Source organism: Meriones unguiculatus, chromosome 16, assembly GCF_030254825.1.
Source record: "Meriones unguiculatus strain TT.TT164.6M chromosome 16, Bangor_MerUng_6.1, whole genome shotgun sequence".
Classification (NCBI taxonomy): domain Eukaryota; kingdom Metazoa; phylum Chordata; class Mammalia; order Rodentia; family Muridae; genus Meriones; species Meriones unguiculatus.
The window spans coordinates 2929159-2951777 of NC_083363.1; the positions used below are offsets into that span (position 1 = coordinate 2929159).

At 46.3% G+C, this 22619-nt stretch overlaps 2 protein-coding genes and 1 pseudogene across 2 annotated transcripts in view; 2 read left to right on the forward strand and 1 right to left on the reverse strand.

Annotated features, from left to right (window-relative positions):
* Rxrb (retinoid X receptor beta) overlaps positions 1 to 22619 on the reverse strand; it is a 150255-nt gene that overhangs the window by 70845 nt on the left and 56791 nt on the right. The gene's annotated exons all lie outside the window — the stretch shown is intronic.
* LOC110543428 (RT1 class I histocompatibility antigen, AA alpha chain-like) overlaps positions 1 to 22619 on the forward strand; it is an 87287-nt gene that overhangs the window by 45865 nt on the left and 18803 nt on the right. The gene's annotated exons all lie outside the window — the stretch shown is intronic.
* LOC110543450 (H-2 class I histocompatibility antigen, L-D alpha chain-like) lies at positions 6296 to 11034 on the forward strand (annotated as a pseudogene).

A 22619-nucleotide genomic window follows, 5' to 3' on the forward strand; every position in this document is an offset into this window, starting at 1 on the left:
TCTTTCCCATCTCTCAGCATCTAACCCCAGATTGTAGGATCCACAGAGAAGAGGGATTCACAGGGTCTCAGCTCAGATCTGCTTCTGTTGGATCTGTGTTCTGCCTGATGCCCTCTCTCCTTCTCTGGCTCTGGGAATCCTGGTGCTATGGTGCTCATTTTAAAACTTTCTTTATTTAGGGTATTTAAGTCTCTTCCTCCTTTCCACCAAGCCCCAACCCTAGGAAGGAGAGAGAAGGTTAGTGTAGAGAGGGATCTCCATGGAACAGGATGGACCATGAGCACATGACCAAGAGAATTCCCCTTGAGGACAGATAGCCACAGCAGAAACAGCCCTGGCAGGACTAATTGGCAAGTCATATTGGGCACATGGCTTGGGAATGGCAAAGTGGCACAGACAGTTAATATCTGCCCAGCTTTGGTGCTTTACAGCTTGTTAAATAAATCTAAGAGGTCTCTGTCTCATTTATAGACAGGAGAGACACACTGTCCCCTTTAAATTTATTTCTGCACAATGTGGAAATTCTGCTAAGAGAACTTTCACACACTGAAGCAAGCAGCTGAGGAGGACACTAGAGAATGGGAAGACCTGCCATGCTCACTCACAGACTGAGAGGATTAACATTAGGAATGGCGGGGCCACGGAAAGCAATCTGCAGTTCTAAAGCAACCGATCAGAATTTCAGTGCTGTTTTTCATAGATACAAGGGAAAAATTAAAATCCAAATGCAGCACAAAGACCCTAGACAGTAGAACAATCCTGAGCACTGGGCTTGTGCTGGAGCATGGGGGCGCACAGCTTTAGTCCTAGCAGTGAGGAGACAGAGGCAGGTGGATCTGTGTGAATCTGAGGTCAGTCTGGTCCACACAGTGAGTCACACAGTCACACAGTGGAGGTCCTGGACATCAGATGTTTAAGTTAAAATTCATAACAGCAGCAAAATTGCAGTTATGAAATAGCAACAAAATAATTGTGTAATTGTGGGTCAACAGGATATGAGAAACTGTATTAACGGGTCACAGCATTAGGAAGGCTGAGGACCACGGCTCTAAACAGTCTTTCCACTCCCCAGACATCCAGTTTATGCAAAAGAGCCAAGGCTAGATATTGGAGGAAAGAAAACATCTTCAACAAATGGGACTGATGTTATGCTATCTCAGAATGAAGAATGAAACTCAGTTTTTATCTCTCACTCTGCACACAGACCAGCCCCAAATGTGTCAACACTCCAGTGCAAGACCCCAAACTCAGCCTGGCTGAGTGGCTCACAACTATCAATGATGAGATCTGGTGCCCTCTTCTGGTGTGCAGACACACATGCAGGCAGAACATTGTCTACATAATAAATAAAAAACTGTTTAATTAAAAGAAACCATGAACGCGAGCCACCATTCTTAATGACTGAGCAAAGCTAAAATGCCTAAGGAACAGCATGGACGACTTGCAGAGGATGGGCTCTCAGCACCGTTAAAAAGGGAGAATGGCTGGGTGAGTGTTCACTTACAAGCACAGCTGGGTGAGTGTTCACTTACACACAAGCACAGCTGGGTGAGTGTTCAGTTACACACAAGCACAGCTGGGTGAGTGTTCACTTACAAGCACAGCTGGGTGAGTGTTCACTTACACACAAGCACAGCTGGGTGAGTGTTCAGTTACAAGCACAGCTGGGTGAGTGTTCAGTTCCACACAAGCACAGCTGGGTGAGTGTTCAGTTACACACAAGCACAGCTGGGTGAGTGTTCAGTTACACACAAGCACAGCTGGGTGAGTGTTCAGTTACACACAAACACAGCTGGGTGAGTGTTCAGTTACACACAAGTACAGCTGGGTGAGTGTTCAGTGACACACAAGCACAGCTGGGTGAGTGTTCAGTTCCACACAAGCACAGCTGGGTGAGTGTTCACTTACACACAAGCACAGCTGGGTGAGTGTTAACATACACACAAGCACAGCTGGGTGAGTGTTCAGTTATAAGCACAGCTGGGTGAGTGTTCACATACACACAAGCACAGCTGGGTGAGTGTTCAGTTACAAGCACAGCTGGGTGAGTGTTCAGTTACACACAAGCACAGCTGGGTGAGTGTTCAGTTATAAGCACAGCTGGGTGAGTGTTCACATACACACAAGCACAGCTGGGTGAGTGTTCACATACACACAAGCACAGCTGGGTGAGTGTTCACATACACACAAGCACAGCTGGGTGAGTGTTCACATACACACAAGCACAGCTGGGTGAGTGTTCACTTACACACAAGCACAGCTGGGTGAGTGTTCAGTTACAAGCACAGCTGGGTGAGTGTCCAGTTACACACGAGCACAGCTGGGTGAGTGTTCAGTTACACACGAGCACAGCTGGGTGAGTGTTCAGTTACACACGAGCACAGCTGGGTGAGTGTTCACTTACAAGCACAGCTGGGTGAGTGTTCAGTTACAAGCACAGCTGGGTGAGTGTTCACTTACAAGCACAGCTGGGTGAGTGTTCAGTTACAAGCACAGCTGGGTGAGTGTTCAGTTACATACAAGCACAGCTGGGTGAGTGTTCACTTACACCCAAGCACAGCTGGGTGAGTGTTCAGTTCCACACAAGCACAGCTGGGTGAGTGTTCACATACACACAAGCACAGCTGGGTGAGTGTTCAGTACACACAAGCACAGCTGGGTGAGTGTTCAGTTACAAGCACAGCTGGGTGAGTGTTCAGTTCCACACAAGCACAGCTGGGTGAGTGTTCACTTACACACAAGCACAGCTGGGTGAGTGTTCACTTACACACAAGCACAGCTGGGTGAGTGTTAACATACACACAAGCACAGCTGGGTGAGTGTTCAGTTACACACACTGAACCTTTGCACTAGGAGTCACAGCATTTTGTCACGGAGCATTAACACACATGATGAAAGTGCGCAGTGTGGAAGGACAGAGCTGCCAGCATCCACAAGCAGCTCCGTCAACTAGGCAACACGACACTCTGCAGCACGTCTCCAGTGTCCATCACGGAACACACGGGGAGAAACTGAAATGAAAAAAGGAGCAGTGACTCCTCTTTTCCTTGTGTAAAATCACACAGGAAAACATCAACTGTCACACACTAATGGTCTTCAAAGTCCATCATTTCTACAAGAGGAGGACTAGGAACCAAACTGCTTACAGAGCTCCAAGCCCGAGTGAGAGCACAGGCCTCCCACGGCTCTCCTGTGGTCCTAGGGAGGAGCCGCTTCATAATCACGGCACTGAGCAGAGTTGAGAAGTCTTTGCCAGGTTCGTGAGAAAACCGTGTAGACGGCTCAGTCACAGAGCAAATCCTTTCTCATCGGGAGGTGTCTAGGCCAACGTCGCTCCAGTTCACAAGGAACCTCAGGAAATGTGGCGCTCCATGCACCTGGGACATGGGTGCACAGGGGTGATGGTGAGAATTTCAGATGCTGTGACTCTCACATTTGTAGAGCAGCTGAGTGCCCAACATCCCGCTGAAGCACCCCATTATCCTGCCACAGCCTCATGAGCAGCCTGCTCCTCACTATCTGTATTTCCTGGAGATTATTTATAATTTGCATAATCCTCCAAAACGGAGTCTATCTTCCAGACAGGAAGATAAAAAGCTGCTTTTGTCTGGGGATAAAGTCCCTGTCATCCACAAGCCATGCTTTCAGCTCTCCAGGAAGCTTTCCTTTGACTTTCCCTCTGCTCAGGACTGTTTCTCCATTTCCAAGGGTAGGATCTGGCCAGGCTCTTCTCTTCCTAGGAGGCCGCGGTGTCACTGGTACTGCCGCCATCTCCATTTCCAGGCCTTTTCTGCCTGTTCTTTTCTTTTGTTTTCACTTCAACATTTTTCTGTTGCAGACCAGAGTCTTCTTTCCTGGAGCAGCCCTCTCCTCTCGCTCTCTGCACTCTGCTCCTCATTGGCCTTTTGGAGTTCTCGCTGCTTCTGCAAACTGGTGTGCACCTGTCTGAGTAGTCTGCTTTCTGGAACCCACACATCCTAACTAGAGGTCAGGAGGGGTGGAGTGCCGAAGGAGTTCTTCAGGAAGAGGAAAAGGGCTGCACTTTCCTCACGGGTCTTCAAAGGTTTTTCAGAGCCACCGGGCATCACAGCACTTTTTTTATTCCAACCTCTGTAATGGATAAAGGATTTCACTTGTTTGTCCTTTATGGCAACCTGTACACACTTTGCTTCATCAAGAAGAGGCCCAGTAAAGCCCAGCATTCACTCTCCCTCCTGGCATTTTGGCTTCAGGTCCTGCTTGGGGCCATTTATAAGTGTTGCCTCCTTTGAGACATTTTCTTGACTGCTGATTCGTAGGTAGTAGAGGCAGCCCTGAGGGAGCGAGTTCCTGAGTGAAAGTGTATTTTGACTTGGGCATGGCCGGTTTAGGATGCCAAGAACAAGGGGCCCCTGGTACGTCAGCAAAGCCATTATCCATGTAGGCCTGGCTCATGAAGGGTGGTAAAGCTTTCCTTGGGAGTCCAAGTGTGAGAGGTTATGAAGTATTGATCCATGTGTGCGAAGATTACCACCTGTGGCTGCCTGTTCCTGCCTGTTCCAGCCTGACACTGCTCACCTATAGAGACCCTGTACCCAGAATAGGTAATCCCTTCCCTGATATACCATTTTAAAATGTATTTTTATTTCATGTACACTGCTGTTTGACTACATGTATGTCTATATCAGGTTCCGTTCTTCCTCTGAGAGCTGACAGCTGTGCCCCACACAGGACAGTAATATTTTTCTAGCTTCTTTGTCTTTGCCCAACTAGCTAAGCTTTAGTTATTTGGTTAAACTGAGTCATAAAAAAAAAATGATGATATTATATAATGGCACACTAAAAAATATCAGTCTTTTTTAAACAGTTTTTTTTTTTTTCAATACAACGTTTCTCTGTGTAGCCTTGGCTGTCCTGGACTCACTGCCTAGATCAGGCTGTACTCGAACTCCCAGTGATCCTCCTGCCTCTGCCTCCCAGAGGGCTGGGACTACAGGTGTGTGCTACCACACCCAGCTCAAGATACCACTTTCCTAGGGACTCAAGTTTACTGCATTGATGGTTTCTTTTGATGCTAAAGGGTCTTTAACTCGGATTTTTAAGGCTCAAACTTAACAGGGATGAAGGTATAAAACCCTAATCTTATGAAAGCTACTGACTTAGGGTTAACTGTTGACAATTAAGACATGCTGGTTAATAGGCACTATATAAATGGTCAAATGCTTTAACGTGTGCAGAGCTCTCCCTGCTGTCACGATAAGTCCTGATGTAATTAATTACAGAAATCAGCTTTATTTAACCTCCTGTATATGTTCTCAAAGTGAAGCCTAAAACAAGTAACTAGAAACAAGCAAAGCTTGTTTAGTTTAAATACACTTACTAGATAAAGGTCCTCAAAACCTTTCCAGTTCCGTTGACTATGGCATTTAAAATGTTTAATGGAAAAGGCTTACGATGACAAAGACCCCCAGGTTCTAGCAGTGACGCCAAGGTCACCACAGCTGATGATGGGGTGGAAGAACTCCACTTGAAGCTTGCTGGGAATGTGGCACAGCCAGCCACTGGATGAAAAACTCCCCTTCCCCTTGCCCGACGCCAGGACCCTGTCCAAACTGTGGACAAGCAGGACACTGGGGAGTTGACTGTCCTGCTTTGCTAAGACAGAGCAGGCTGGTCCCCCAAGTCCTAGCCCACAGGAAAGTCTGTTGGACACTCTGAGCCTGGCAGCGAAGACTGACTCTGCCCTGGGCCCTCTGCTCCCAAGGACATCGAGATTACCACAGAGGAACCCGGGAGCTTGTCCGGGTAGCTGCTGAGTCTCCGTCATTTTTAGCAGATTCCAGAGCTGCTTGGTCTGCAGGTGGACAGAGCCTGGTCACTGTGGGGTCCGTGAGGGGCTTGCAGCCCAGCGCCTCTGCTTAAGGACAGCTTCTCTCTCCGTGTCCCCAACTGCTTGTTGTTGCCACTGTATGCCCGGAAGAGGCTTTTCTTCTGGAAGACTCCAGGGTCGACTTCTGAAGAGAAGAGGCAGAGGAAGGGTGGAGAATGATGATGAGTTTGGCCTGTGTTTCTGTCCTGGTGTCCAGACAGCTTCTGGGGGAGAACGCGGAGACACCATGACACCCAGCGCTCTGTCCCGCACACAGGGTTCTGGGCTGGGGAAGCCCAGGGTGGGGACTCCCCATGTCCCAGTTTCACTTCTGCTCCTAACCTGTGTCAGGTCCTTCTGCCCGGACACTGATGACGCGCAGGCGCTCCTCTCCCCCACAGGGTGGCGACATCCTGGGGAGCCAATCAGCGTCGCCGCGGGCAGCGGTTATAAAGTCCACGCAGCCCGCGGGGCTCAGAAGTCCGGGATCCAGATGGGGGCGATGGCGCCGCGCGCGCTGCTCCTGCTGCTGGCGGCCGCCCTGGCCCCGACCCAGACCCGCGCGGGTGAGTGCGGGGTCGGAGGGAAACGGGCTCTGCGGGGAGGGCGGGGCGGCCCCGGGGAAGCCGCGTGTCCGCGACCCCCGGACCCTCCGCCGTCCCCACGCGCGTCCCGAGCCCCGCGCCGCTCCCCTCCCGGCCCGCGCACCCGCCCGGGGTCCCGGGAGGAGGTCGGGGTCTCACCGCGCGCCGCCCTCAGGCTCACACTCGCTGCAGTATTTCTCCACCGCCGTGTCCCGGCCCGGCCTCGGGGAGCCCCGGTACATGGAAGTCGGCTACGTGGACGACACGGAGTTCGTGCGCTTCGACAGCGACGCGGAGACGCCGAGGATGGAGCCGCGCGCGCCGTGGATGGAGCGGGAGGGGCCGGAGTACTGGGAGGAGGAGACACAGGTCGCCAAGAGCAACGAGCAGAGTTACCGAGTGAACCTGAGGACCCTGCTCGGCTACTACAACCAGAGCGAGGGCGGTGAGTGACCCCGGGTCACAGGTCACGACCCGGCCACATCCCGACACGGGGCCGGAGACGTCCCGGGTCCCAAGTCCGAGGTTCGGGAGGAGACGCGCGACCCGGGACCGGTTTCCCTTTCGGTTTGGAAGAGTGGGCGGGGCCGCGGGTGATCACGTGGGGAAGGTGGGCGGGGCTGACCGCGGGGTCCCGCAGGCTCTCACACCATCCAGAGGATGTACGGCTGTCACACGGGACCAGACGGGCGCCTCCTCCGCGGGTACAGTCAGGTCGCCTACGACGGCAAAGATTACATCGCCCTGAACGAGGACTTGACATGGACAGCGATGGACTCTGCAGCTCTGACCACCAAGCTCAAGTGAGAGGAGGCTGGTGAAGCAGAGAGATACAGGGCTTACCTGGAGGCCGAGTGCGTGGAGTCGCTCCGCAGATACCTGGAGCGCGGGAAGGACGCGCTGCTGCGCACAGGTGCAGGCCGCGGGCATCTCCTCCTCTCCCTCGGGCTGGGCTCAGTCCTGAGGAAGGAGAACCCTCTGCTGGGTCACGCCCCTGTCCCTGAGGGAACCGGGTCCCTGGGTCTCCTGATCCCCATCGCGGTGACTGCGCTGACTCCAGGGCTCACCTTCTCCCTGACAGTTCCCAGTCTGTCTCCAGGGGAGGAGAGAGGGTCCCCACATGACAACAGGGGCCCCTTCAGCCTGCAGCCCGCTGTCAGCCATGGCCTCTTTCAGGCCGGGGTCTCTGTCCACACCCACTGTTTGTGGAACTGACTCCTGTCCTGCTGAGTGTGTCAGCCTTGCACTTCAGGACCGGAAGTCTGCTTTACCTGGTGGGAGACATGGACTCCCCGACCCTAGGCCGGCTCCCCCAGTTTCTAGTTCTTTCCAAACAGTACCTTCTCCCAGAGGCCTGTGTGCTAGGGGGAGGGGTTGAGTCCCTTCCACACCCCAATTCTATCTCTTCCTAGAATGCTCACAGGAGCACTTAGAGGTTGAGAAACGCTAAATAGGAGATTTTTCCTTCTTCTTTTCTTTTTCCTTTCCTTCCTGTCTTTCTTTTTGCTTTTTGTGTGTTTGTCTTTTGAAGGTATTTTACTCTCATATTTTCCTCCTCACTGGGTGACACTGTTTCTCCACCCTTGTGTTATCATTTGTATCACTCAGAAGCCTTTCTCCATTAAGGTAACACTGTTTCCTGCTAGAATTCACTCTCCAGCTCTTCCTGCTCCTCCTCTGCCCGAAACAAGCTACAGTGCTCCCCTAGGGAATCAGAGATTGACCTTTCTCAGAGGCAGGGTCTTCTACAGTGGAGGACTGGAGTGACAGGGAAGGTCCCCTCACCCTGTGAGCCTTTGTGCTCCAGTGAGTGGGTGCTGCACTGGGGTCCACAGCACACTCAGGGATCCTGTGTGACACACCTTGTATCTTCTCCCCAGAGGCAGGGGCTGGGAGTCATTTTCTGTAGCTGAGGGTCAGCTTGACCACATTTCTGCTACACACTTTGTGGTGGCTGCTCACAAGTGACAGTTTAATGCTGGTCAGCAAGATGACCACAGGCTGTGCCTCAATGGTGGCAGCACTAGTTGGTGGCACCCTTCCTGTAGCCCTGCCCCTAATTCCTTACTGTGATATGAAATTAAGCAGATGCTGTGTTAGTTATTTTTTGTTCCTTCTTCAGTTCTTTTCCTACCTGTCTTATGCTCTAGAACTCCTCATCAGGAAGACCCTGTTGACCTGCTGGCTCATGTGGATTGTCTCTTAGCTTCTGAGTTTCCCTAGGAAATGTGCAGTTCTGTGCTGAGGGGACAGCTCTGCCTGCAGGTCCCTAGTGTGATGACAATTGAAGTGTTCAAACAGACACATAGTTCAGTGTCATTGGTTTAAATTTGTCTTTGCAGATTTCACTTTACCTTGTTAATTGTGGATTTAAAAAAAATTATTTTATGTATATAAGTGCTCGATCTCCATGTTCACCTTCATGCCAGAAGAGGGCACCAGATCCCAGGGTAGATGATTGTGAGCCACAATGTATTAGCTGGGAATTGAACTCAGGACCTCTGGAAGAACAGACAGAGCTCTTCATCTCTGAGCCATCTCTCCAGCCCCTTAATTGTGAAAATTTTTAAATCATTGGTTTAATTTTGTCTTTGCAGATTTCACTTTACCTTCTTTTTAAAAATTTAATTTATTTGATATTATTTCATGTGCATTAGCGTGAAGGTGTCAGAGCACTTGGATTCAGCGTTATAGACAGTTGTGAGCTGCCATGTGGGTGGTGGGAATTGAACCCAGGCCTTTGGAAGAGCAGACAGTGACAGTGCTCTTAACCACTGAGCCATCTCTCCAGCCCTCACCTTGCCTTTTTAATTGTGGATTAGAAAGAAAACATTATTTTGTGTATATGAGTGCTCGATGCATGTACAGCTCCATGCCAGAAGAGGGCACCAGATCCCAGAGTAGATAATTGTGAACCACAATGTGTTTGCTGGGAACTGAACTCAGGACCTCTGGAAGAGCAGACAGAGCTCTTCATCTCTGAGCCATCTCTCCAGGCCCTTAATTATGGATATTTCTAAATCTTCTGCACAGATCGCCCAAAGGCACATGTGACCCATCACCCCAGACCTCAAGGTGACATCACCCTTAGGTGCTGGGCCCTGGGCTTCTACCCTACTGGCATTAGCCTGACCTGGCAGTTGGATGGGGAGGACCTGACCCAGGACATGGAGCTTGTGGACACCAGGCCTTCAGGGGATGGAACCTTCCAGAAGTGGGCAGCTGTGGTGGTGCCTCCTGGGAAGGAGCAGCATTACACATGCCATGTGCAGCATGAGGGTCTGCCTGAGCCCCTCACCCTGAGATGGGGTAAGGAGGCTGTGGGTGCAGAGCTGGGGTCAGGAGAGCTGGAGCCTTGTGCAGATCCTGAGCAGGTCAGGGCTGAGAGCTGGGGTCATGACCCTCACCTTCCCTTCCTGCCCTTCTCTTCCCAGAGCCTCCTCAGCCCACTGTCCCCATCATGGCAGTCATTGCTGTTCTGGTTGTCCCTGTTGCTGTGGTCATCATTGGAGCTGTGGTGGCTGTTGTGAGGAAGAGGAGGAGAAACATAGGTAGGAAAGGGCAGGGTCTGGGTTTTCTCTCAGCACGTTTAGAAGTGTGCTCTGCTCACTAATGGAAACACATCCACACCCTCATTGCTACTGTCTCTAACTTGGTCTGCTGTCAGTCCTGGAAACTACCTAGGGCTGGGCTCTTCCCTGGTCTCTCATGGCCTTTCTTCTCACAGGTGGAAGAGGAGGGCGCTATGCTCCAGCCCCAGGTAAGTGTGGGGGCAGGATTGTCCCTGAGGCATTTGGGGTTGAAGCTGAAAATTTTAGAATGTTCAACCAGACCATTATAGCCCTGTTATGAAAATCTTGGTGCTGTATTTGTACCTTGTAATGAAATCTTTCTCCCTCCCTCCCTCCCTTCCTACCTTTCTTCCTTCCTTCCTTCCTTCCTTCCTTCCTTCCTTCCTTCCTCTTTCTTTCTTTCTTTCTTTCTTTCTTTCTTTTTTTCCTTCTTTCTTTCTTTTTCTCTTTCTTTTCCTTCTTTCTTTTGTCCCTAGAGCTCTGATGTGTCTCTCCCAGATTGTTAAGGTGACACTCTAAAGTCTAATTTGGGGAGAGGCAAAGTAGACTGACTGAGATTCAGGGAATCCTGGAATCTCCTTTGTCTGAGGGATGTTTTGTTGGACGTTGTCTTCATAGTGTCTGCTCATGACTCTCTTTCTCTAGCATGAAGACATCTGCCTGAAGAGAACTGTGACAGGTGATGTGTTCCGGTCTCTCCTGTGACCGTCCAGAGTCCTCAGTTCTCTTTAGGCAACAGTGTCTGATGTTCCCTGTGATCCTATGGTCTCAGTGTGAAGAACTGGACAGCCCAGCCCACCCCTGCACACCACCACCCTCTCCCTGCTCTGCCCTGTGTTCCCTTCCACAGCCAACTTTCCTGGTCCAGCAAGGCAGGAGAGGACATCTCCATCCTGTCACCTCCATGCTGCCCTGAGCTGCAGCTCCTCACTTCCCCACTGAAAATAAGAATCTGAATGTGACCTTGATTGTTCATGTCCTTAATCTGACAGGTTGATTGGCAGGAAAATCAAAGAATTGAGAATACTAAGAGTTTTATGGAGGAAATACATGGCAGATGGAGAACCGTCCAGAATCTGTGTCATTGTGCTGTTGTACCTGGTGGGACAGGATGAGGCTGTGGGAGCTGAGTGTGAACAGGGCTGTGTCCAGGTGGAGCTCAGTCCATTGTCATCTGTGACCTGGTCACTCCTCAGCTCTGTCACCTCCTGGCTCTGTTCCCTTCATCCCTGTGAACCACATACTGAGATCTGTGATCACAGGACACAGGGATGGCCAGAGCCTTGTCCTGTCCCAGAATTATGGGCCCCAGGGCTGTGGTCCTAGCTGGGGCTCTTCACATTGTCTTCCATGTTTATTTATTGTGTTTGTTGTTTGCATGGAGGACTAGGCCTGAGCTTTTCCCTTTAAATGGTGTCTGTCTCATTGTCCTTTGGGAAGCCCAAGTGTGACAGCAGTAGGAGGTGTTTTTCCCACTATTGGCCCACCAGACAGCACAAGGCCCCTTTTCTCTGGAGACTGTGGGCTGAAAAGATGAACTTCAGTCTCCTAAGCACCTGCCTCCTTCCAGGTGCCTCCCTGGAGGTTCTCTCCATCTTTCCCATCTCTCAGCATCTAACCCCAGATTGTAGGATCCACAGAGGGGAGGGATCCACAGGGTCTCAGCTCAGATATGGTCCTGTTGACTCTGTGTTCTGCCTGATGATACCTCTCCTTCCCTGGCTCTGGGCATCCTGGTGCTGTGGCGCTCATTTTAAAACTTGCTTAATTTGGGGTATTTAAGTTTCTCCCTCCTTTCCACCAACACCCTAAAACTAGATAGGAGAGAGAAGGTTAGTGGGAGGAGGGGATCTCCATGGAGCAGGACGGACCATGAGCACATGACCAAGATAATTCCCCCTGAGGACAGACAGCCACAGCAGAAACAGCCCTAGCAGGACGAATTTGAAAGTGACATTGGGCACATATCAGTGAAATAACAAAGTAGCACAGACAGTTACTATCTGCCCAGCTCTACTGCTTTAAAGCTTGTTAAATCTAAGTGGTCCCTGTCTCATTTATAGATAGGAGATATACAGGAGAGAAATGCCCATCGCCTTTCAATTTATTTCTGTACAACGTGGAAATTCTGCTAAGAAAACTTTAACACACTGAAGCAGGCATCTGAGGAGGACACTAGAGAATGGGAAGACCTGCCATGTTCACTCACAGACTGAGAGAATTAACATTAGGAATGGCAGGTCCACCAAAACAATCCACAGATCTAAAGCAACCATTAAAAAAAATTTAGTGCTGCTTTTCACAGATACAAGGGAAAAATTAAAATCCAAATGCAGCACAAAGACCCTAGACAGTAGAGCAATCCTGAGCACTGGGGTTGTGCTGGAGCATGGGGGTGCACAGCTTTAGTCCTAGCAGTGAGGAGACAGAGACAGGTGGATCTCTGTGAGTTCGAGATCAGTCTACACAGTGAATTCCAGGCCAGCCAGGACTACACAGTGAGACCCTGTCTCAGAACAGCAACAACAACCAAACAACAAGAACATTGCTGGAAGGATCATCATATCTCATTTGAAGTCATACTTCACAGGCGTAGCCATACAACCAGCATGGCACCCACACACAAGGTTTATGTGTGTGAGTGTTCTGCCTGTGTGTGTTTATGTGCAAAATGTGTGCTAGTTCCCTAGGAGATCCAACGATAGCCTCAGAGCCTCTGGAGTTATGGGTGGTTGTGAGCCACCACCTATGAGCTGGGATTAGAACCTAGGTCCTCTGCAAGAGCTGAAAGTACTGTTTACCTCTAAACCAGTGGCTCTCAACCTGTGGGTCACAGATTGCATGTCCTGGACAACAGATGTTTAAGTTAAAAATGATAAGAGCAGCAAAATTGCAGTTATGAAATACCAACAAAATAATTTTGTAATTGGGTTTCTCTATAATATGAGAAACTGTATTAACGGGTCACAGCATTAGGAAGGCTGAGGACCACAGCTCTAAACATTTCCACTCCCCAGACATCCAGTTTATGCAAAAGAGCCAAGGCTAGATATTGGAGGAAAGAAAACATCTTCAACAAATGGTGCCGACAATACGCTGTCTCATAATGAAGAATGAATCTCAATTTTATCTCTCAACTCTGCACACAAGCCAGCCCCAAGTCTGTTAAGCACTCCAGTGTAAGACCCCAAACTCAGCCTGGCTGTGGTGGTGCACACCTTTAAACCCAGGACTAGGGAGGCAGAGGCAGGTGAATCTCCAGAACAGCCAGGGACACACAGAGAAAGCCTGTCTTAAAATGAGAAAAAAATAAAACTCTCAGGATGCTAGAAGGAAAAGTAGAGAAAACACTTTTTAAAAAGGCAGAGGCAGGGGGATCTCTGTGAGTTTAAGGCTAGCCTGATCTGTATATTGAGTTCCAGGACAGTCAGGAGCACAGGACAATCAAAACTACATAGACTACATCTCAAAACAGAAAGACAACCTAAAAGTCAGAGGCAGAGAAAAGCACTTTCTAGTCATGTAGGAAACAAGGCCACCAGTCAACAAAGGGACTTCATAGAACTGAAAGGCTTCTACATTCTTCACAAGTTGATATCCACAATGCACAGGCACTAAAGCAAAGCACTAAGAAAGCAAACAACCCAGTGAAACAGTGGGCCATAGCCTGAACAGAAATCTCTCAAAAGAAGAATTACACACTCAGGAGGCTGAGGCAGGGGGATCTCTGTGTCTGAAGCCAGCTTGCTGTACACTGTATAGCAAGCAGCAGTGAGATGCTGTCTCAAAAAGGCTATTTCCAAAACCAGGGGTTGCTAAAAATGGTACCCACTTCAAGAGCTGAGTCATCTCCCTGTGTGTTTTTAGGCAGAGAAGCCCCAACAACAACACAGGAAACTGCCAGTGTTCTGGGCTGCCCACAGGAACCAGACAGCATGACCATGGCTGAGGATACCACATACTCTAAGGGCAGGACTGTTGGTATAATGTTCTTTTGGAATGTATACAATTTACCCTTGTTCATTCAAATGCTGATTTCTCTATCCCACTACCAGTTTTCAATCCGGACATTGCATCACCTGTCTCAAGTCTGTGTAAACATGCCACCATTTGTTCTCTATATTGTCAATTAAACAACCAGCCCCAATGGGACATCCGAGTCAGGAGGGGAGAGAGAGGAATCAAGGGGTGAGGAGGAGCAGAGAGAATCTGTAGGAGAGGTCTTGGAACCACATAGAGAGATGAATCGGACCTAAGATATGACTTAAAGTAAGTATGATGGGTGAAATCTGAATGGTAGGAAACTAGGCAGGCTTGGAGGTTTAGAATGGAGTAATCATTGCCCAGCATTGTGTTCTAGGTTAATTAAATAAATCCCAGTCTCTGTATGGTAATTTGGAGAAACAGCTGGTTTAGGAATAACTGCTAATTAACTAAAAGATAAATCAATAATAAATAATAATACTCAACAACAAATGGTACCCAACTAATCTAGGTATCCACACCCTTTAGATCCTACTTTAACATAATTTGGTGGGGGAAAATAAGCTCCCAGTAAAACCTAAAAACTCCCAGGTCAATTACTGTCTCTTTAAGAGACTCTTAAACAGGCCCAGGAAGAAAATACAGCCTACTGTGGGCAGACCTGAGACTTAACATAACAAAACTGGCTGCAGCTACAGTATAACCGGACAGGAGAAACAGTAAAACAGACTTCCTGGAGCTTGGCTGATAGATTCTTCTACAGTTTTAAGGCAGAAGTAAAGGAAAGTTTAGAAGTTATGACTATGGTTACATTCATAGTTCTCAATTTAACTTTAATCATTGGATTCACCTTTTATGTCTTCTGAAAGGCAAAGGCTTTAGAAAAGATTCTGGAACACAGCAAAGAACAAGTAAAACAAGATAAAGAAAAAAATGAAGGTTGGAAACAGGACATAAAACAAGAGATACAAAAACTTGCAGAACAGAATAAAGTAGGGCAGAGGTTTTAGAAAAGATACTGGAACAGCACAAAGAACAACTAGAACAATATAAAGGAAAATAAAAGTTGGAAGTGAAGCATAAAACAAGAGATTCAAGAGATTCTTGAACAAAACAAACAACCGAGAGATAGGTGTGAAATATGGGTACAGACCTTAAGAGAAGAATTTAGAATACTAAGTGAAGAAAATACTCAGGCAGAGACAAAAGACAAAAATAAAGAAAGCCAACCAAAGGTGGTTAGAAAACAAACATTAGCTCATCCAGTCAGTATACAGCGAGACCAGCAGCTGATGGTCATCCACTGGATTATCATAAAGCGGAATGATGCCCCGATGAAGTGCTAGATCTGAGGAAATTCAGGGAAAGTGTCACTCATTTTGGAATGCATTCACCATGTGTAAAACAAATGCTGACTTCCTGGCCAGTCAGAAGTAGAGTAATCCCAAAGGACTGGGAGGATATGGCAAAGCCAATGTTAGAACCTGGGCCATATTTACACTGGCTTTCATGGTGGAGAGAAGAGGCTAGAGAGATAGCACACAAAAATAGAGCCAGAGGTGCTGGTGTTTCCAAGGAACAGCTGCTTGGTGATGGCCAGTATGTTGACACAGAGATACAAGCTTTATATAATGAAGAAACCTTGGCATTATGTCGCCTAGCAGCCTTAAATGCCTGGGACAAGGTTGAGGAATCAGGAAAAAGGCTTGAGCCATTCTCCCAGGTCATAGAAGGTCCAAGTGAAACATTCACTAACTTTTTGCAAAGATTGACCTCAGCTGTGGATAGAAGTATATCAGATCCACTAGCTAGAGAAGCACTAACAGCATCTTTAGCTTTTGAAAATGCTAATACTGAACTCAAAGAGGCAATAAGGCCATTAAGAGCAAGATCTGCTCCAATAGACGAATGGATTAGAAAGTGACATCAGACCTCATTCACCCAATGTGACCTTGATAGGAGAAGCTACCCCTAAAGACCTTGGGAAATGCCTTAATTGTGATGGGCAAGGTTGCTACCAAGGGAGTTACAAGGAAAACCAAAATCATTCAAAAAGGGAGCCTGTGCTTCCTAGACTCTGCATTGGCTTAGTGAATATAGCTCAGTCACAGACAAATGGGGTAGCCATCTTCACATGCTCCCTCCGCCCCTTTCCCAAGCTGCTTTTCCATGCTTTCTTCTGACTATTTCCAAGCTCTCTCTTCCTGATTTCTATACACTCTACTCTTATATTTTAAAATGCTTTAAATTCCTTATCTAATGCTTTATATAATTTATATAATTTTATCATTGGGTTTGCATTTATAAGTCTTAACCATAATTAACTGTTTATCTTATCTTTTAGACTAGGCCAAAACGAGTCTCATTTCAAGTTGGTATGGATTTTTATAAAAATTCAAAGTTGCATTTTACTATCTTATGATTCAATCCTGCTTCAAAATAAATTTTATATAATAATAAAATTTCAGTTATAAATATCTATTCATATTAAGTTGGTTTAAAATATAAGGCTGTTACTGTCTCCCACTATGTGTTGCTCAAATATAATTTTAAAATTGCTTTAAACTGTTCTGCTCAGGGGCTCGTTATTATGTACGAGTTGTTTGCCAATATTCTAAATTAAGCTCTATTAATTTTACAGGTATTTATTTATGTTAAAACTGGGTCAATTTGCTACATCTCTACTATCAAAAGGTTAAAATATACTTGGTTAATTTTAAAATTGGTTTCTATGGTCCTGCTAAATTGTTGGTCTTAAACTTATAGATCAAGGGTTCATTATTATGTACAAATTGTTTGCCAATATTCTAAATTAAGATCTATTAATTTTTAAAAATATATTTACATTAAAACTGGGTCAACTTACTATATCTCTACTATCAAAAGGTTAATATAAGCTTGGTCTTGTTCTCTTGAAATGATGTTATTAATCTGTAGTATAGCCTTAGACTATTATAAGCTATAAACTTTTATATATTAAATCAGACAAAAATTCTTATGCTCTCACTTTAATAAATTATATTCATGACTTTTAAGGTTCTAACTTAGCAAGGACAAAACCTAAAGTCTGGTTGATATTTACTGGTTAACAAAAAAGGTTAATAATAATTTCATACAGATTTATAGTCCCGCAGATGCAAACATGGTCTCACTGCAATTTTTAATAAACAGCTGAGGATGGTCATTGAGTCTCCACATAGGAGTTGGTAAAAATTGAGCCATCCCGAAGGGCTCTAAACCTAGACCTAGCTGCGTCCAGAAGCTGTTGGTGTTCCCGCAAGTTTGCATAGTCAAAAGCCCGCTCTGCCAGATGATGTGTTCAAATGCAGCCAAAGTGGATGCTGGTCCTGCTGCTGCAACATGCCAAAGCTGGCTGCTGGCAAACTGGCCTCTGGAAGTCAAAATGCTCCCAAGCAGGCTTGTCCTCTGTGCCCAGCCATGGAGGTTCAACCAGCACAAGAGCTACAGACACTTCCAGCCTTCTAGCTCGTTGGCCTGGCAGAGGACGAATGGCTCCTTGACACAGCAACCTCCACAGCTCTCGCACAGGTCTGTTTTTGACCTCAGAATGAGGTCCCACTGACATATTGCCAACCTCTGTGTTGGGGGACTTCAGGTGCCTTCCCAGCTCTCTCCATATGCAGGAGACCAGGCCTTAAGCCTAAGTCCTAGAGCTGCTATTTTCAGGCCTAGACACAGTCCAGACTCAAGAAACAGGCCTAAATGAAACCTTTTACCATCCCTTTAGCTAAAGGACAATAAATGTTCATAGCAGTCTCAACCATGTCTCATGGCAAATAACTAAATACAAAGGTCCCTCTCAAAAGACATATTTGAGAGATGTCTTAAGGTTGATAAACGTAAGCTATACACGTTTGAGAGTCTAAAAATGTGTCTTAAGGTTGGTAAACGCAAGTTATACATGAGAGTCTTAAAAAATGTTTTAAGGTCGGTAAATGCAAGTTATAAAGGTTACAAGATCTAAGGTGATTTAAGGTATCTTAAATAGGTTATTAATCTGACTCTGATACAAAAACATTCCACTATACCACTATTATGGTCCTAAGCTCAAGACTGCAAGCCTCCACAATGTGTATGCTTATCCTAAAAGTTAAGATCAAGTGAGTTTCCCTTTTACTTCATAAAAGGCTTCTGCCTTTTCAGAGCTCACCTTAAAAAATACTTATGCTGTTAACACAAATATGTATGTCTACTGCCTTTTTCTCAATGCAGAGTACAATTGTGATACTAACATGTCTAAAGTTGTATCTCCTTCTTAAAACTTAAAAGTAATTCTTGTAAGCTGCAGAAAGTCCACCTAAATCTACCTCTCTGGTCAATTAGACTCCAGATAATAACTGCACTTATTGCCTATCTCAAAAGGTGGGACTCCTCCCCTTTCCTGGTTTGGGATTTCCTTTCCTGGCTACCAGACTTCTATTTACTACATGCAACCACTGCTGGATTGGTGAGTTCACCCCATTTTCTCAGCATAAATGCCTCTCTTGGTAGGGGAAGCTTGACCGCAGAGCTCCGGCAACTTCCTGCTATCTTTTGAGATGGAGGGACCCCCCCCAGCTGTAGCTTTAACTGTCTAGGTTTGACCCTCTATGCTGACCTCCATTTTAGGGCCTCACTCTCCCTTGGGCAGTACGCCCCCTCTCACATACGGTTCCTTCTCCCCCTCGCTCGCTCGTGGGAAGAGCTAGCGCTAGGCAGCCATGTGATCTCGGCCTTGCCACTGGGCACCGAGCCCCGGTCTCTGGCCAAAAGCTGAGGAGCTATTGACCAGGCAGGACCCTCGCTCAGAGTTACACCTTCCCTTGGTGCGCCTTGGAAGGTCTTGACTTCTCTGCCCCCAATGGGAGACGCCCAGACGCCCGCGCTCCAGATAGGATCTCCTCTGGAGAATTTCAGGTTTCTACACCTAGTGCCAACTGGCACGAGGGCCTCTAAGTTTACACGCTTCTGTAACCAAACCTCACCTCAATAACAGATCAAAAACAAAGCCTTCTTTAAATATTGCCAGTAAATAAAGGTCCCCCCAGGTAGACAGAGGTTCCCATGCACAAGCCTCATCCATCCAAACCTTTCACCTACAGGATTATCTCCCTACTCAACTTTAGCTTTTGCCTATATGTGTTTCAGTGTCCTGCCAGACACAGATGTTTCCTATAGCCACAACAGCACCAAAACAGCTACAGGTGTTCAACTCTGACCTCACGGACTTCCAACAAGCTGTAGGTGTTCAGCTCTGACCTCACAGACTTCCAACAAGCTGGACCTGCACCTTCCCTCCCAGCCATGGGTGTTCTCACAGTCCTGGGAAAGCATCAAAGCAGCCTATTCTTCCTGGACTTGGCCAACACTTCAGCCTTTTGACTTCCCTACATCACCCCCAGTGTCAGCAGGAAGTAGCCAGAAGAGAATCTATGCCCGTTATTAACTTGTTGTTAACAAAAGGCTGAAATGGTGTGCTTCAGGACCAGGACAGGCGGCTCCAGGTTCTCCCAGTGTTCCCCATCCTCTACCTGCTGCCTTGCGTGGCTGGCAACTCTCTACTGACAACACTCTACCCTAAATTTTCCAGGGCAGAGGCTTCCCTTACTCTTGACCTTGCAATCTGACCATTTTGTTGCTATAATTCTTCTCTCTCTCAACCTCTTGCATGACAACCAAGAGCTGCTTCCAATGAGCCTAAATTTATATACTTTAACTTACCTTATGAAAAGCAGCCCACCCTCCTCATTTTTAATTATAGAAAAAGGGAGGAATGTTAGTATTTGGGAACAAAACCTGCTTCTTAGTTACCCGGCAGCCTATGATGTCATCATGTGTCGACAGCCAGCCAGGTGACCACACCTGGAAGGCGTGGTTATCATGCCCCCTTAAAAGGCTGATACCGACACGTGGTCCCTCCCTTACTCTCTCTTACTTTCCTCTCTCTCTCTCTCTCTCTCTCTCTCTCTCTCTCGTGCCCCATCCCTCTTTTTTCCTTTCTTTCTCCCCACCATGCCCTGCTACCCACTCCCTCCTTACCCTCCCAATAAATCTCTCACAGAGGGTTGGCCCCCTCTTCTTCTTTATAATTAATAACAGTAATCCTTTCTCAAAAACAGCCAAGTAGGTCTCTCGCAGGCCCCAGTACAGGACAGGGATACTCCTCCACAAGAAAGTTAAACACGACTGCTCTGGGAATAAACATTACAAAATTAGACAGTGAGGCCAGAGCAGGTTCTATAGATAAATCAAAAAACCAGAAGAGAACAAAACCCAAATATATTGGCAAACCTCTATAAATTATCAAAGGCCGAAGTTAAAGATAATTTTAAATACTATTGAAATTGAAGGCATGGTGGATACTGGGGCTGATGTCACAGTTATCACTCCTAAATCCTTGCCTCCAAATTGGCCACTTCACGAGGTAGATATCCAATCCCAAGGAGTTGGAACTTTATCTAAAGTTAAACAAAGTGTCAGGTGGCTTAAATGCACAGGACCAGAAGGTCAAAGAGGAAAATTAAGGCCATATGTGGCTGAGATATCGATAAAATTATGGTAAGAGATCTGTTAAAACAATGGAAAACCCAGATTAACCTCCCCCCAATTTCAGAGGCAAGCCAAAAAACAGGTAATATTCCTGACAAAGAAGTCAAAATTATTTTAAAATGCCATCAAAGACAGCTACAAACTCTCCAGGCTGTCCATAAACAAAATACAGCAGAGGCCATCTTTTCAACTTCACATTGGGAAGACACTGTTGATAAAACCCCACAGCCTTACCACTAAGGTGGCTGGCCGACCAACCTATTTGGATTGAACAATGGTCAATGAGTGAAGAAAAATTACTGGCACTAGAACAGCTAGTCCTGGAGCAGCTGGAAGCTCAACATAGAGAGGAGTCCAACAGCCCTGGGAATTCTTCGGTATTTGTCATTAAAAAGAAATCTGGCAAAAGGAGGATGTTAGCAGAACTCAGAGCAATTAACAAAATTATTCAGTCAATAGGATTGTTACAATCCAGAATCCCATTGCCTTCCTTGTTGGCTAAGGAATGGCCTGTTATAGTGACTGATTTAAAGATTGCTTTTTCACAGTTCCTTTACACGAACATGATAGGGAAAGGTTTGCTTTCTCAGTACCCACTTTGAACAGAAGCTGTCCAATAAAGAGATATCACTGGAGGGTCTCACCACAGAGGATGTTAAACAGTCCTACTTCATGCCAATATTTTGTACAACAGCCATTGGAGATAGTTCGTAAGCAATTTCCTCAATCCATAATTTGCCACTATATGGATGATATCTTATGTGCTGATTCTGGTACAAAAACATTAGAAAAAAATTTGATGAAATAAATAGAACTTTGTCTGCTGGGGATTACAGATTGCTCCCAAAAAAATACAAAGGGGAGATTCTATTAATTACCTAGGATACAAAATAGGTCTACAGAAAATTCGACCGCAAAAAGTACAAATTAGGAAAAAACCAATAAAGAACTTTTAATGATTTTCAAAAATTGCAGGGAGATATTAACCTGCTATGGTCTACCTTTGGCTTAGCTACTCAAGAGCTAAGTAACTTATTTCTTACAGGGTGATAAGGACTTCAATAGTCCAAGAACATTATTAACTGAAGCTAAAAAGGAATTGGCTCAGATAGATAGAAATTACAAGATGCATATATAGACCCTATTGATCCAAAGATGCCTGTATTTTGGTTATCTTGCCTTCCATTCATTCTCTTACAAGAGTTCTTATGCAGAGGGAGGACTTTGTCTTAGAATGGATATTTTTGGCACACAAACAAACTAAAAAATTAAAAACCTATATAGAAAAGGTTTCTGAATTGATCCTAAAAGGAAAAATGAGACTTCATCAACTGGCTGGAATAGATGCAGGTGAAATTGTGGTGCCCTTTACCAAATGCTGAGATTGTGTCATTATGGGCAGACAACGAATACTGGCAAAGAGCTTGCTGCAAATTTTTTGGAGAAATCAACAACAGATACCCAAAAAGCAGGCGACTTCAGTTTATAAAAAGAACCAATTGGATTCTCCCTCATATAATATAATGAACTCCAATTTCTGGAGCTCCCACATTTTATACGGATGCCAGTAAATCAAAAAGGGCAGATATAAGTCAGAAAATGTGAGTCAAGTGATGGAAAGTCCTTATGATTCAGTTCAAAAAAATCAGAATTATATGCAATTCTCTTGGTGTCATCAGATTTCCAAGAATCTCTTAATATAATCACTGATTCTCAATATGCAGAAAGAGTTGTTGTGCATATAGAAACTGCTGATCTAAGTTAGGAAAATTCAGACTTAACTTCACTGTTTCTTCAATTAGAACAAGTAATCAGAAATAGAAATAATCCATCGTATATAACACACATCAGACACTCATATGGGTCTACCAGGCCCTCTAGCACAAGGCAATGAGCAAATTGATCAGCTACTGATAGGAAGCATGTTAGAGGCCTCAGAATTTCATGAAAAACACCATGTTAACAGCAACGGTTTAAAAAGAGAGTTTTCTATCACTTGGCAACAAGCCAAAGAAATTGTGAGAAAATGTCCCACTTGTTCTTTATATAGCCAAACTCCACTACCTGCAGGAAGTAACCCTA